A 14,707-nucleotide genomic window follows, 5' to 3' on the forward strand; every position below is an offset into this window, starting at 1 on the left:
CTAGGATTAAAGGTGTGCACCACCACACCAGGCTCCTGGATTCCTTCTTAAAATTTGTTTTGTTTTTTGTAGGAGACTGATGGACTTACACAGGCGATAGATCCAGCCATGACATTGTCTTGAAGAGAATGATACATTCTTTCCAGAAGACATAGAAGATTCCTGAAACTAGGAAGTGTGCCTGGAAATGTGGAGAAGAGAGAAGAGAGCGCTCTCCCTCCCCTGCCTGGGCATCTCCCACTATACACAATACTTTCAACCGGGGTCACGACTGAGCTCTCCTCTTTCAATCTAGGTTTGATGGAATATTAGTCTGGAAACGTTACTTTCAATTAAACTCACTCGTTGAACCGCCTTTATCTTCAAAGGATTCCATTAGGACAGTTAATTATAGCTATTGCTACAAAGCATTATTTGCACTCATTTTCAGCTTTTAAGCAATTCAGTTCAAATGTTTTATATTTTACTCTTTGGAAGTATATGTAACCATCATCCTCTTACACTACAGGCTTCCCATGAGATATTTTTAGAAATCCGAATCAAAACAGCAATTTTGGTGGTGACCATATCTGGTCTAACCTTAAGTGCTGATAAAAACAGCCAAAGACACAGTGCTGTATAGAGCAAGAAAGACACCCCCTTGTTTTTGGGGGGTCAAGTGTTTGGAAACTTCAAGCTGTCCTTTATATTATGGTATTTCTTTGCAAACTAATTAAAACCAATGACAATGGGAATTCCTCCCAATTTGCAGAGATTTGTCCTTCTGCTAACTGTTGGCCATAATTACTGCGCTTAAGATGGCTGCTATGCAAGAGTTTAGTGGGAACCCTGTTTTGATATCTGCATTTCCCATGAAATGGAAATTACTTTCTATTTATTATTTGTGTATATATGAGTGTGTGTGTACTGCATACAGACAGAAAAAAAATCACTTGTCTTCAGTCTAGGGCATTGTTCCCCAAGTATTCCATAAAAATGGATGGTGAATGACTGACCTAGGATATTTCCTCTCCCTGGACCATATATTTTCCTCTGCACAGTGGGCTCAGGGGGCCTTTCGAATGTATTAGGCAGAATAATAGAACTTCCATAGTGCCACTGAGATTCATACACAGAATATACCGGTAGCTGTCCCTCCATTATGTGTTGAAATGGGGAAAGGCCCCCAGCCCAGCACTTAGCTGAGACAGCACCACAAACAGTCCACTATAAGCCCAAATTTGCCTCTAGATTGTACTCTTCTTTCTAAATACTTTGTCATCATTTATAAAGAATTTTTGGTTTTGCTTTGGTCAAATATTATATATTGCATTCTGATTACTCTCATCTCCACCATATTCTATATGCCCATACCCTTGTCAACCTCCTTCCTTCCTGTAACTCCTTTCTCACATTCTTGTCTTTTTGTTTTGTTTTGTGACTCATTCTGTTTAGCCAGGTTTGTCTGTGTGGCCACAAGTTTCCCACTATCCACTGGAGCCTAATGGAACCACTTGTGGGTACATGACTGAAGACAATGTCTGCCCTTCTCCTGGAATCTACCAGCATCTAATTGTTGAGCAGGATAGGATATGGTCCTTTGAGTCTCTCACCTGTCCACGATTGATTGATACTAGACCCGGTTTTATGATAGGGTAGACAACCACAACTGCTATGCAATAATGACTGCAATGGCTTTGTCATGTCCAAACAATAGAATTAACAGCCCTTATTCCCGGCCAATAGCATTCACAGCCCAGTTCCTTATTGTCTAGCTCTTACATTCTTTCCACTTCTTCTGTGAGATTCCTTGAGCTTTGCAGGGTGATGCTATTTCTCTCCTGAACACTCAACCATCATGTATTGTCATCAGCCTCGGAACCCAAGAATCTCTGTATTTATCACAGTTCATTGTAAAGAGAAGCTTCTCTGATTAAGGCCCGGCATTAACATTTGTCTATTATACAAATACAAAATCTAAATACAGATCTTTCTAAGTACAAATATTTGGAAAGCAGCTTGACTCCATATTGAACAACTGTAGTAAGGTTCCCTATGTAGCCTAAGACCCAAGCCAAACATTTTTGACTGAGTTTATAGTATCAAATATGGACCTTCTATGAAGCAGGTCTCAAATCAAGTAAGGGAGTAGTTGGTTACCGCTGTAACAGTCATGCCACTATTTCACTAGTGGGCGCATCTTACCTGGCAGATTGATATTGTCGTTCATAGGGTTCACAGATGGATAAAAATGTTCATATGTCGTCCCCCCCCCCAGTAGCTTGCCTAGCACCTTTCAATACTATCCAGCAGAAAGAAAGTTTCTACTTCACTTCCAGCTTGGTTTATCTTTATCTCTTAACTGGGGTGTGTGGTGTCTTTCAACAGTGGTGTTATTAACTAGTCTGGTTAGCAACCAATGGCAACGGCAAGAGCTTCCTTAAGAACACATAGTGACAGAACCCACATATGGCATTGGGTTGTTCATTTAGCAACCCATTGCTTTTAGAAAAGCATTATCCAGACACGTATGATATATTTTTTAAAACCATATTTTCAGTTGAGTTACAAAGTGGTAGGTTTCCATACGGTCTTTGTACATACTTGTCTCGGTTAATTCTTACCTCTCCTGCCCTTTCGTTCCTTTGTGCCCCAACCCTATCTCTGCTTGAACCTTTCTATCCTCTCTAGTCCCCATTTCTACTTGCCTGCCACCTATGCTCCTCTAGTCTCCCTCCTTTAAGTCATGCTCCACCCTGACGGCCCCTTCCAGTTTTCTGGCTTCTGTAGTTACTCCAGGTTAAACCCACAAATGTAACGATTCAAAGACAGGACCCATATATGAAAGAGAACATGTACCTGGTATGGTGAAGGGGAACATAGCTAGTAAAATGCAAAAAAGTTGAAAACCACACCCACTGGGAATATTTCACCTGGTGTTTCAAGTCTCTCTCCACCTGCTGATAGGTCATTTCATGTGTCTATGACAAGACTTGAGAGACCAGCAAAGCTCAGGAAGTCTTGTTTCACAAGAGAATCCTCAGGTTCTAGGCCCTTGTGACTCATGTCAAGCCTCTCAGGGAGCCACAAGAATGGCCCAGAGGAAGTTCTAAACCACTATGATTCATGGGTAGGCTTTTCTCTTCTGAGACCTGAGCTATCATAGGGTGTTCCCCAACTATGTAGCTCAGGACCACAGGGTCACCAGCTCTTCTTCTTATGCCTGAGGTGTGTTTGCCTTACCATGTGGCAGGAAAACTCTGGCCCTTAGTTTGTAGACGATGTGGTTGCATGGGAGAGGTCACAATGAATAGGTGTGAAAGAGGCATAGGAGCTATAATCCGGCAGTATCTGAGGGTGTTGTGTGCCTCCACTCCTGAACACCCCTTTGCTTGTGTGTTCCATGGGTTGAGCAGATTTCTACTGGAGTAAGTTCAGGCTCTACCATATATTTCTCTTTATGGAGATGCTAAGAACACACAGTTAATCCTCTTCCCTTCTTCTCTTCCTGCCAGCTAGGTCAACTGGTGAAATGATGCTGTGCAATAGACACTTTACCCATTCTTTTCCCTTTTCATGGAAAAGGTATAATTTTTCTGGGTATGATAGTGCACACCTGTCATTCCAGTACTTGGGAAGCTGAGGCAGGAAGACCAAGAATTCCAGACAAGCCTGGGTTATAGTGCAAAACTCTGTCTTAAAACAACAAAAACATAATTGTAGAGGTTCGGAATTCTAAATGAATATCAAGGTGACACACCCACATAATGGGAGCAAAGGGAATGGAGAAGATTTCATTGACAAAGTGTACCTGGCCAATTGATGATATGAATTAGTAAGTAAATTGTGGGGTTCTTGCTGTGGTTAATAGCTGTCTTTCTTGACTACATGTGTTGGAATCTCTTGTAGATCAATGCAGATCAATCCAAGTTTCTCACCCCATATTTCATGTTCTCAGCCTTTCCAGCACATATATTCAGAACTGGTAAACTTTCAAAAGTGACTCAACCTGCCCTACAATTCATAGATCCTTGGTTGGAAAAGCTCGATGTAGGGAAAATTCAAACATAAATCCCTTGGCCTCTTTAATTCAGCTTACAGAAACCTTCTGGGGGTTTCCCTGAGGAGCAAGGCTCAGGGTCCACACACTCCCTGGAGCCCTGGCTTGAGTTCTGATTACAGCAGCTGTTCCATTCCCCTTCTGTGATTAGCATACCTCTCCATCAAAAATGCACTGACTGTGAAGATCTTAGTTTCTGGATAAACTACACTGGAAGGCCTTAAAGGCAGCGATTTAATTTTCTCCCATGTATTTCCCTACTTCAGGTCCCCTGAAAGGAATTAAGAAGTAGAGGTTTGCAGGTTAAGTGAGCCAGTTAAGTACATTATTAATCTCTCCCCCTCAGTGTATGTCCATTTCCTATTGACCTTAGCATGCTGGAGGCACATCTGGTGACATTTCTGTGTCCTCAACTAACATCTGAACTTCAAGGTGTGTTCATTTTGGTTTCACATAAGCAGTCCTTTGCCATCTAGCTTCCAGCACTGACTAAGTCCCGCCCCCCCCCCCCCCCCACTTTTTTAAACTTGGAAAAGTATGAAAAAAATTGACTGCCTACCCCTACTTCTTAAAAAATGAGGTGGGCCACCCCCCTAAACCATCAACACCTGAGGCACGTGGGTGAGCTGGTGCAGATGCCATAAGCATGGGAGAGCTGCTTTTGTTCCACACCAGCTGCAACACTCAGGAGAGCAGGCCCTGCACCTTGCCTGGGCAGCACAATAGAGCCAATCCTATTGTCTGAGGTGTGGTTGGGCCATCCCTGAAGTTGTGAGCATGAGAGAGCTGTCCCCATTACTCACCTGTACTTGGCAACATGGATAGGGGTGAGATGCCCCCCCCAGCCCCCAATCAATACCTGAAGCAGGTGGGAGAGCAGGCTCTGAAGTCATCAGAGCAGGAGAGCTGTTCCTGCCCCTCATCAGCTGCAGCACTCAGGAGAATGGCCCCTACACCTCGCCTGGGCAACACAGTAGAGCTGGCCCTGAAGATGTAGGTATGGGAGAACTAACCCTGAGGACATGAAAGCAGAACTGGCCCTGCCCTTGTTTGTTGCTGCAAGGGATGAACTTAGCCAGGGCAATGCTGAAGAGCTCACCCTGGTGGTGAAGACAGTGGAGAGCTGGTGGGCTGACCAACCCTGCAAGTACCCAGGCTTAGAACCAGGGTTAAGTGTTAGCCCACCCCAACATGCATCCATCTATGATCTGCTGGAGCAAGGTGGGTGGAGTGGGGATGTTAGTCCTGTGGACCCAGGGCTACAGGATCTCCATCACACAGGGTGGCAATGGGATATTCAGTAAGAGTCCCAGTGAGGACCCAATGTCAAGGGTGTAGCAGAGACCAGGGGCCTCAATCCAGACCAAGGATTCTTTGTGATGAACCCCTGCATGTAAAAATATGTGGATAAAGGGGTTTACTGCCTGACTCACTGTGTCACACTACAGCTTCCATAATGAGGTTGATTTTTCCTTTTTTTTTTTTTTCTTAAATTTTACTATATTTTATTTGGGTGGGGTGGTGGATTGCAAGAGCAGAAGGCAGATACGAAGGGACAAGGAAATGAATGGGATGCATGATGTGAAAGACACAGAATACATTTTTTTGAAATGTTGAAAAAAATGGAGGTGGGAGTTGCTATTCTTCTACTCTCCAGCTTCCGATCTTTTCTCCCTTTGTTCTACGTATTCCACACCTCCAGAGCACATTCACATATTTGAGCAAGTATATTGGAAATATAAGGAACCAAAAAGCATGCTTTCTATAATCTCCCAGTCCTTTTTAATATAAGAGCAACTGTTCTATATAACTCATATCTGTTATTCTGTAGCCCCTCGACACCCACATAGTTGTCATGACAAGGCACCTTCCCTTTTTCCATCCACAGTTTTCTGCCAGCCATACCTGTGTTAGTCCCTAACTTTTCAGTTACATGTTGAAATTTCCTTTTATCTAAATCATAGTTCACAAAAAAACTGGAACTTCCTTTTTCCTTCCTGTATTTAAATCTTTCCTTCTAGCATGTTCTGTGTCCAAAAACGATGACAGAAGTAGAACCACTATATTAAAGGATATAGATATTGTCAAACTGTGTGTGTATTTGTGTTTAAATTAATAGACTTTTTTTTCCTGAGTAGGTATGGATTTATCAAGAAATCCACTGAGTTCCCGTTTCCTTTTCCCTCACACTATCTTATTACTAATATCTTGCATTACTGTGGTATATTAGAATTTATATGGCAATATTGATACCTTATGAGTGACCAAAGTTCATTACATTGGGAATAACTACTGGTGTCCTGTGGCCTATGGAGCTTGATTAATATGTAGCATTACAAATCTACCATCTCTGGCTCATAAGGAAATTTTACTGCTTTCACTGGCTTAGAAATTCCCTGTACTTCAGTATTCATCCCTCTGTCCCTTTTCTTTTTCTTCCCTGTCTTGAAAAAACAAAAAACAAGCAAAAACAAAATAAAGCAAACCTAGGCTATCTCTTACTTGCAGCTGAAAGCATTTCTAATACAAATTCACAGTATCTGCACAGTGAGGGGCAGCCAGAGCTCCTGAGTTTCAACATAGAGTCATCTATGTGACCTTGGAGAAGTCTCTTAGCTTCTCCATGAATTCTTTGCTCATCTGTGTAATGCTTAATAAATGTAAACTGAACATTGAATGAGGGACAATGGTACTATTTAAATCATGATTATCAATCTCATTAAATGACTAAATACTTATAAAAAGGTTGGAACAGTGACTGGCACACAGTAAATGGCTGTGGAAGAGCTGGCCAAACGGAATGAAAAGAAAAGCAGTCGTGGTTATAGGCTTTGTTTTGCACCTTGATCCATCATCAAGGCTCTGTGGTCTTTAAACAGAACCTTGACCCTATTCAGTACTGAGGCTCATGGAGCATGAAATGCCCCCCAAACTCTGCCTCAAAACACCCACACTAGTAGTTTCTTTTTGACATGAAAGACTCCTTTACTCTCTTGTAAAAAAGAAGGGGCTGTGACCACTAAGTCATGTCACTAGATGACCAAAATAACCAAACTTGCTCATGCAAATGGACTCGAGTCTCTTCTGGCAGCCCTTCTGGAAGGCTCTAGAATTTTTGAAACTTCTTTTGAAATGGTCTTTCCATCCAGTGGCCTTTTTTCATCTCTTCCCATCTACGATTTCTTGTCAGAGGCAGAGTGATGGAGGGGGATTAGTGCCTGGGTTCTCTGCCCTTTTTGTGTAGTGAGGGACCAACCTGCTGGTCATGTGTGAAGGAGCTGATGTGACCTGGGATGTCACTTTCTGTTACCCCAATGGCCAGACTTTAGAGAAGTCACTTGAAGTTGAACAGCGACTAGGCTTTATTTTAAAATAGTTCTTGATTGTGGGGTTAAAGAATCAAATAGTAGGTGTGCCTACTGAAAGTCTTTTGGAAAGTGCCTGCAGAACGTCTGCCCTTCCCACTTGTTTTTTATCCTTTTGGTCAGAAACACCTCAGAAAAGGGGGGTCCCCATCTTTGGACAGTCTCCTTCCTACCCAGCCTTCCTGTTTCTGTCTGACCTACCTTCCTTCTTCAGCAGCCAGGGTCCTTTAAAAATGAGTACTGAGACATGGGCCTCATCTAGTCACAAGCACCCTCTGGAATCCCATCTCAATTAGACTAAATTCTGAAGATCCCCTCTAAATGTACACAGTCCTCCCTGAGTAGCTAATGGCTTCTCCTTTTTGCCATTTTCCTGCTTGTTCAGATCACTCTTCTCCTAGACTTCTTATGTCACAGACTCCCTGAGTACACTCTGCCTTTCCATGTAGCAGTTCACTTTTCTAGAACATTCTTTCCTGCATAACCGTCTGCTTCTGTCCTCACTGTATTCTGACTTGTATTTCAATGTCAATTTCCAGTTGGGCATTCTCTGCCTACCCTCTAATCTGTGTCCCTCTTCTTCCTTGCTGTCATCTGTAGTACCCTAAGTTACTGACCTCATTACAGACTAAAGTTGTTAGCACCGTCCCATTGTCAGAGTATCTACAGAAGCCAGGATGTTCTTCACTGGGTGCTTACTAAGTAATAAAGCTGAACAAAACCTTTTGACCAAGTTCTAAGTCTGAAGTTTCTTGGGAACCTGTGAAATCAGCCTTGAGACCACTTCTTGGAAAGTTCCTGATATGTTCTGAACAAAGAGACCAAAGATGGAGATATACCCAAAATGACTGCATTGGTTATGATGTGTAGATGATTGAATGAACCTTGATTTGATTAGAAATCTACCTCACCACACTTAGATAATCTCCTTTCCTCTGTTCCTGAGTATCTTTGGGCAGCTCTAGCCTACACAGCATTCTCCTCTATGGTGGTTTATGGACATAATCAACTTGCTGTTTATGTGCTTCCTATTGGAATATGGGATTCCTGTCTCTTCCAGTGTATGTAGACTGGTGATTGTTGCATGCTGCACCTGCCTAGTGTTCTTGGAGTACAAGTACTAGGGGAACATGGTATTATAATGCTGAAGAGCCATTCTTGCCCTAGCTGTGGCCTCAGATTAGTTGCCAGCCAGTGATGGCCATCTTGGCTGTTTAGGCTTTTTGCACTTTTGCATGACCACAGTCTTAAGTGACATCTGAATACAAGGGCATGGGAAACCCCCAGTGAGAACTACCCTGCCAAGTTTTTCCCAAATTCCTGACTGAAAACATTACAAGCATTACTAAATGACTGGTGTTTTAAAACACAAAGCTCTGCAATAATATGTACTCAGCAATGAAATGAGAACATCACTGTAATTCTTCTTCCTGTGCACTGGGCAACTGAGCAAATGATGTTCAGTGTTAAGCACATCAAATTTCTCACTTCTGTGTTAGGAGTACTCATGTGGATGTTACTGTTGATCAGTGTGAAAGCAAATTTTGTTCAAATGCAACATGCTTTGCAACAGCTGCTATATTTCTTCAAACCTAGATGCCATCCACTGTATAACTCACCATTAAAAGTGTGTGTACCATGAAAGAAACAAATCTTTCCAGTGAAACAACAGCATGCCTCTGAATGTAGGCTATACATCATTTGAAAAGATATGTGTCCGAAGACTTCTGACTTGAAGGTTGATGAGCACAAAGATAAGGCTGAACCCAGATGCAAAATAAGACCCTGAAGACTCAAGTTTATGAGAAACAGAGAGTTCAGAGCAAATATACCTTTATATTTGAGTCTCTAATCTTTTGTTCCATTTCACAGAGTGAAACACAGAGGTGTAATACTGCTCTGTGGTCTTGGGCAAGACCTTATAGCAAAGGTTCACATACAGCAAAATAGAGGCTGGGGAGGGTAGAGAATAGAGAAGGAAGAGACAAGATTGGCTAATGGGTTCAGGAGTGTTATACATTTTCTATACATTTGGTCTTGGGAAGTGATTTCCCTGGACCACTGGCAAGTGGAAAGAGTCAAATGACATTGTTTTGTGGCTGTTCAGCACCACTGTGCTCTGTGAGAAGGATGAAGTCAGATCCCTTAACCAGGCTGTGTTGATGAGCTGTTGTTAGCAAGACCGTGTCTGTGGCAATAGTGATCAGTCAAGCTCCATTTCCTCTTGGTTCTTGTGACCTTGCTTTTTTATGACATGAACTGGCATTTCCTTGTGAGATACCAACAAAGACGACAGAGGAGACTCTGGTCACATCTAATGGAACAGAGACATTATCATCAGAATCATGGATGCTCAGTGCAGCACAGCAGTTAGCCCAGTTGCAAGGGTCAGTATTACGTTAACTGATGCAAAAGTTTATCCTCCTGGAACCAGAGATGTTAAGTCTCTTTCCCGGGTCACACTGCTTAATTATGGGAATTTACTTCATCGGACAACAGAGCTTCCCCCTGCTCCCCCACCCCCACAGCACCATTGCTACTGAGCATGCTTGCCAAGACTAGGAGGGAAAGTTCTTCAGCAGCTGCTTCGATCCCAGACTCTCACCATTACAGCTGTGTGAGCAGACAAGCCTAAACAGTTCTCCACTTAACATCTCCTCATGCTCAACCATGTAGGCTTGCCACCAATCCTGGCAAAATAGGAAAGCCTTAAAGGCTCTGCTCAGACAGGACATTCTAGGTCATTGTTCCAGCACAGTGGCCATTGGCAGTAGCTCTCTGAGGCAGTGTAGATGATGGCTTCTGTTGGTCATTCCCAACCTCCTTGAAGTCTTTGGGCTTCTGGTGTTCGACTGGGTATCAGCCCATCTGCACAACTTACAGCTTGAATGCCTGGGCATACATCTCCTCTTTTTTAGATTACAAAATGAAATAACTCCAGTATCTACCTTTTCCCCAGAATGTCATAATGAAGTGTGTGTGTTTAGATTGCCTGTCGGATGCCCGGTGATATTATGTGAAAAGGACTTGCCGAGTGTCCTCACCAACTATCTCCTGTAGCCTGTGGTCTTCATGACAGCCCTCATCATGACTCATCAAACAGTTTTACGGATGAGGAAACGTGCAGAGGTTCTTGCCCATAACCCCGTGGCTAGGATATGACAAAACTGGTCTGTTATCTGACCTCTTTAAACAGACTCTAGTGTCCATGAGCTGGATGCTAAGCAAGCTTTTTGTCTGATTCTTCTAGTGCAGAAATTTTCTTCTTTAACTCCATGTAGTAACTGCATTTACTTATAAGGCACAGGATGATGATTTGGATCTACGTTCATTGTGAATAATCAACTCTGGGCATCATCCATCACTTCAGACATGTCATTTCTCAGTAATGAGAACAATCCAAATCCTGTCTTTCCGCTTTGTGGAACTACAGTGGAATGCTGTGAACTGTGAACACACTTCTCTGTCATAGTGTGCCAAAACTTGTAACTTGTTCCTCCTGATAGACAACAGGTACATGGACACTGTGGAACACCTCAACCACATGAAGGATAAACTCTTGCCATTTGTGACAACATGGATGAAGATGGAGGTCAAAACGTTAGGTGAAATTAGCCAGACACAGCAAGACAAACATTCTGTGATCTCACTCACATGTGGACTCACATATAGCAAAATAGAGGCTACTAGAGGCTGGGGAGGGTAGAGAATAGAGAAGGAAGAGACAAGATTGGCTAATGGGTTCAGGAGTGTTATACATTTTCTATTTGTTCTTATCTATGTAAATCTTGATTCATGGGGGAAATGATCATGCTGCCATCATTATGTTAGTAGACATTTGTTTATATATTTCACATGTCTGTTCATACCATCTGCCTCCTTTTTAGGGTTCTTAAGAGTGGCAGGTCCTTGTCACTACAAATTGCCCATTTATATAATGAGCCAAACCGAGATCAGATCATCTGCTTTGAATAGTTCAAGGAAACTTTTAAGTCCAAATTCTTGTCCCTTTCATTTTCCAAACCAAGGAATATTGTGGATGTGGTTGCCTTTACCTGGAGCAGCTTGGCTTGCAAAATCTCTGGGTAACCTTGTTGCTACTCTCATGGATGCACTCCAGCACGGAAGACAGGAAAGCAACCTTCCTAGTCATCACTTTGGCCTTTTGGGCCACGTTCAGGTGAGTAGTATGACTCAGCATCACATCAAGCATCATCCTTTACTGGGTACTGTAGTGAAAGTTGATGCTCTTCACCATAAAGAGTAGAGTCGAATCCAATATGACAGGTGTCTGAAATCTTTTCACCCAGGTACGAATCTGGTAAAAACCTGGGAGGTTAATTCATTTCCTCAGACTGACAGTGGGTGACATATTCAAGACTTCAGCCATGTCCTTCACCTTCAAAGGCTACCGTCAGGACTTTAATGCAAAGATATGTCAGGGCAGGGATCAGAAGGTGGAGTTACCCATATTCAAGGTCTACTTTGTGCCAAGCGGGATTCTTTATTTACAAATAACGGGGAATGTGTGAGTTATTTTTCATCAGTCTGCTAAATTCCTAAGAGAACTCCATTTTAGATGGAAAGACTTGGGCTATGGCCTTGCAGGTTTCAGTCCACAGTTGGCTGGCTCTGTTGTCATGGTCTGGAATTGTAGTGCAACACCACAGTAGCAATGGTATGTGATAGAGTGAAATTGCTCACCCTCTGATGCCCAGGGAATAGAAAGAGAATGTCTGTAATAACTGACTTCTTTTCCTCCATGTTCCATCAGGACTTCCAGCCCATGGGATGGTGGTGCCTCTCCAGTTCAGGGCTGGGCTTCTTCTCCGAATCAATGGTCTCTAGAAAAGAGCCTCACAAACAAATGCACTGGTGTGCCTTATTAACCTTCCTAGGCATCTTAATCCAATCAAGTTATGATCTAGATGAATCCTTTGAGGATGGTATATAGATGTCTTATTGCTAACTTCTTATGTATTTCCACAGAATGGAGAAGCCACTGTGCTTGGATTTAGCTCTTTCAGAGTTACTGCAGATGAATCGAATAGCTCAGCATGTGGTACACTATACTGAATGTTGCATGTGCACTTGAAAGAATGTTTCCTCTGCAATTTGGGGTGGAGTGTTCCATAAATATCCACCATGAGAGTCTGGGCACTGCACTGAGGAAGAATTTGCTGGTGAAGGAATGCTTTTGTGTTCTTTTATTGCTGTGATACTCAAATAAACCCACACTAGGAAGCAGAGCCGTTGTCCCCCCCCCCCCCCCCCCCCCCGCGCCCCGGGTATGAGTGTGGGTACACCATCAGTTTCTTAGAATGTCATCTTCCACAGTTTGACCACAGGAGGAGAGAAGAACAACATCCAAGTGGGTGAAAAGCCATGGCCAGGAGGCAGCCTTTGTGCCAACGTGTCCTCCCTGTGAACCAAAGGAGAAGAAAATGCCAGGAACTCTAATGGATAGCCGAAGCCAAGAGAAAACAGCTAGATATTTGCTCCAGGAAGATTCACCCACAGAAATGAGGAAAGATGCTATGTTATTGACTTCCCCCAATTCGTTCACCTGACCTTTATCCAAGGTCTGCTGTCTTCTTAACTTCTACAGATGCTGTCCCAGATTGCCGGGCACTGGAAGATCACACGTCATGGGAATTTATTTCTCACAATTCTAATTATTGTGCCCTCAGTCCTGTAGCAGAAGGGTTAAGGAGTGTCTTTTGTAAAAATACATATCACAAGGGTTTCAACTTCATGTTTTAATTACCTATGGTAGCTTGAGTGAGAAATGCCGCAACCACCCCCAATCCTGGAGCTTGCGCAGGAGAGTATGTATAGATAGTTTCACACACAATTATGTGGAATAAGGTGAAAAACCCAGAAGGGCCAAAATGCTGGAACAGGAGGGAGAAACGAAGGACTGAGCATGTATGCCGATGAGACCTGGGGGTGGGAGGTGTTGCTAGACTTCAAACTTTAAAGGAGGTTTCACCAAATTGGGAACACTATGCAGGGCTAGGGTGTTTCTTCTCAGGAGCCAAGGGGAATCATGAGGTCCTAGTTAGGCTCATCCTACAATCTGGGAGGCATCAGTGGCTGTGAGCCTGAGATTACACTCAAGTTACACAGGAACTACAGGCAGCGATGGGATGCTTCTTAGGTACGGACAGCTGTATCCCCATTCGCAATGTCAGCCTAGGACCTGGGGTCTTCACTTTACCAATGAAGTAAGGATCTTGAGCATCACACTTATTCAAGGTCTTTCTGTGTGTATATGTTTATTGTGCCAAGCCCAACAGCCCACATGTGGCAGTCACAGAAGCTGCCTAGATCAGTGGTTCTCAAACTATGGGTCTCAACCCATTTGGGGGTTGTACGACCCTTTCACAGGGGTTGCATGTCAGGGGTCCTGCAAATCAGATATTTACATTTTAATTCATAACAGTAGAAAAATTACAGTTATGAAGTAGCAATGAAAATAATTTCATGGTGGGGGGTCACAACAACATGAACAACTGTAATAAAGGGTCGCATCATTAGGAAGGTTCGGAACCACTGGCCTAGACTCTCACTTTTGGTTCACTCTTAAATAATTTAAGACTCCCAAGTGAGCTCCAAATCCTCAAATTTCTCACTTGTAAAATGGATAATTTGATCACTTTTCATATGTAATAGTAGTTGTATATATGTATTGGTGTGGTGAGGCATCTCAATGCATGCCAATAACGTGCAACAATCAGAGTCAGGCTGTCAATCTCAAAAACCATTTCTTTGTCCTTGGGAACAGTCAAAACCTGGCTGTTTTGTGATGTGTTGTCTCTCCTGCTTTTCCTACTTTGCCGCAGAATGCTATAAATTGTTTTTCCTGTCTACCCACACCAAGGGCTTTCTGATGGTTAAAGAGATGCATACAAACCTCTGAGCACATTTGCCTGACACATTAATACACTGTGCTATTGGCTACTGAGATTATTATTAGCCCAGCAGGACAGGGAGGAGTATTGGGGGGGTCCCTGGGGTGTGATCACTCCTGTTTACTCTTTGGACGGTGCTTGTCTGGCCAGGGATCATGAGTTTGTTTTTCTGGTACGGAGGTTGCCCTGGTGTTCTGGAGTGACCCCACAGGGCTGACTGAGCTCATTATCCAAAGCTGTGTGCTGGGTCCTGTCCAGCTCCATCCAGCCCCACCCCCTTGCCTGCTAAGCCTGTGTGCCCACAGTCCACAGGACTGTCACTAGCCAGCATTGTTTTCACTCTGGAAAAGCGTGACCTTTATTCTGAACCACGTCCAAATCTCCTGGCA

General features: G+C 43.2%; 1 long non-coding RNA gene across 6 annotated transcripts in view; it reads left to right on the plus strand.

The window, feature by feature from the left end:
* Positions 1 to 6,128, plus strand: part of LOC128116555 (uncharacterized) — a 215,108-nt gene extending 208,980 nt beyond the window's left edge. For all 6 annotated transcript variants that reach the window (XR_008220506.1, XR_008220502.1, XR_008220503.1 and 3 more), the window contains one exon: positions 73 to 6,128. This is a non-coding gene — a long non-coding RNA (uncharacterized LOC128116555). The remainder of the gene's footprint in view (positions 1 to 72) is intronic.
* The last annotated feature ends 8,579 nt before the right edge of the window (positions 6,129 to 14,707 follow it).

The sequence above is a fragment of the Peromyscus californicus genome, unplaced genomic scaffold (genome assembly GCF_007827085.1).
Source record: "Peromyscus californicus insignis strain IS unplaced genomic scaffold, ASM782708v3 Scaffold_20__1_contigs__length_68692818, whole genome shotgun sequence".
Lineage (NCBI taxonomy): Eukaryota > Metazoa > Chordata > Mammalia > Rodentia > Cricetidae > Peromyscus > Peromyscus californicus.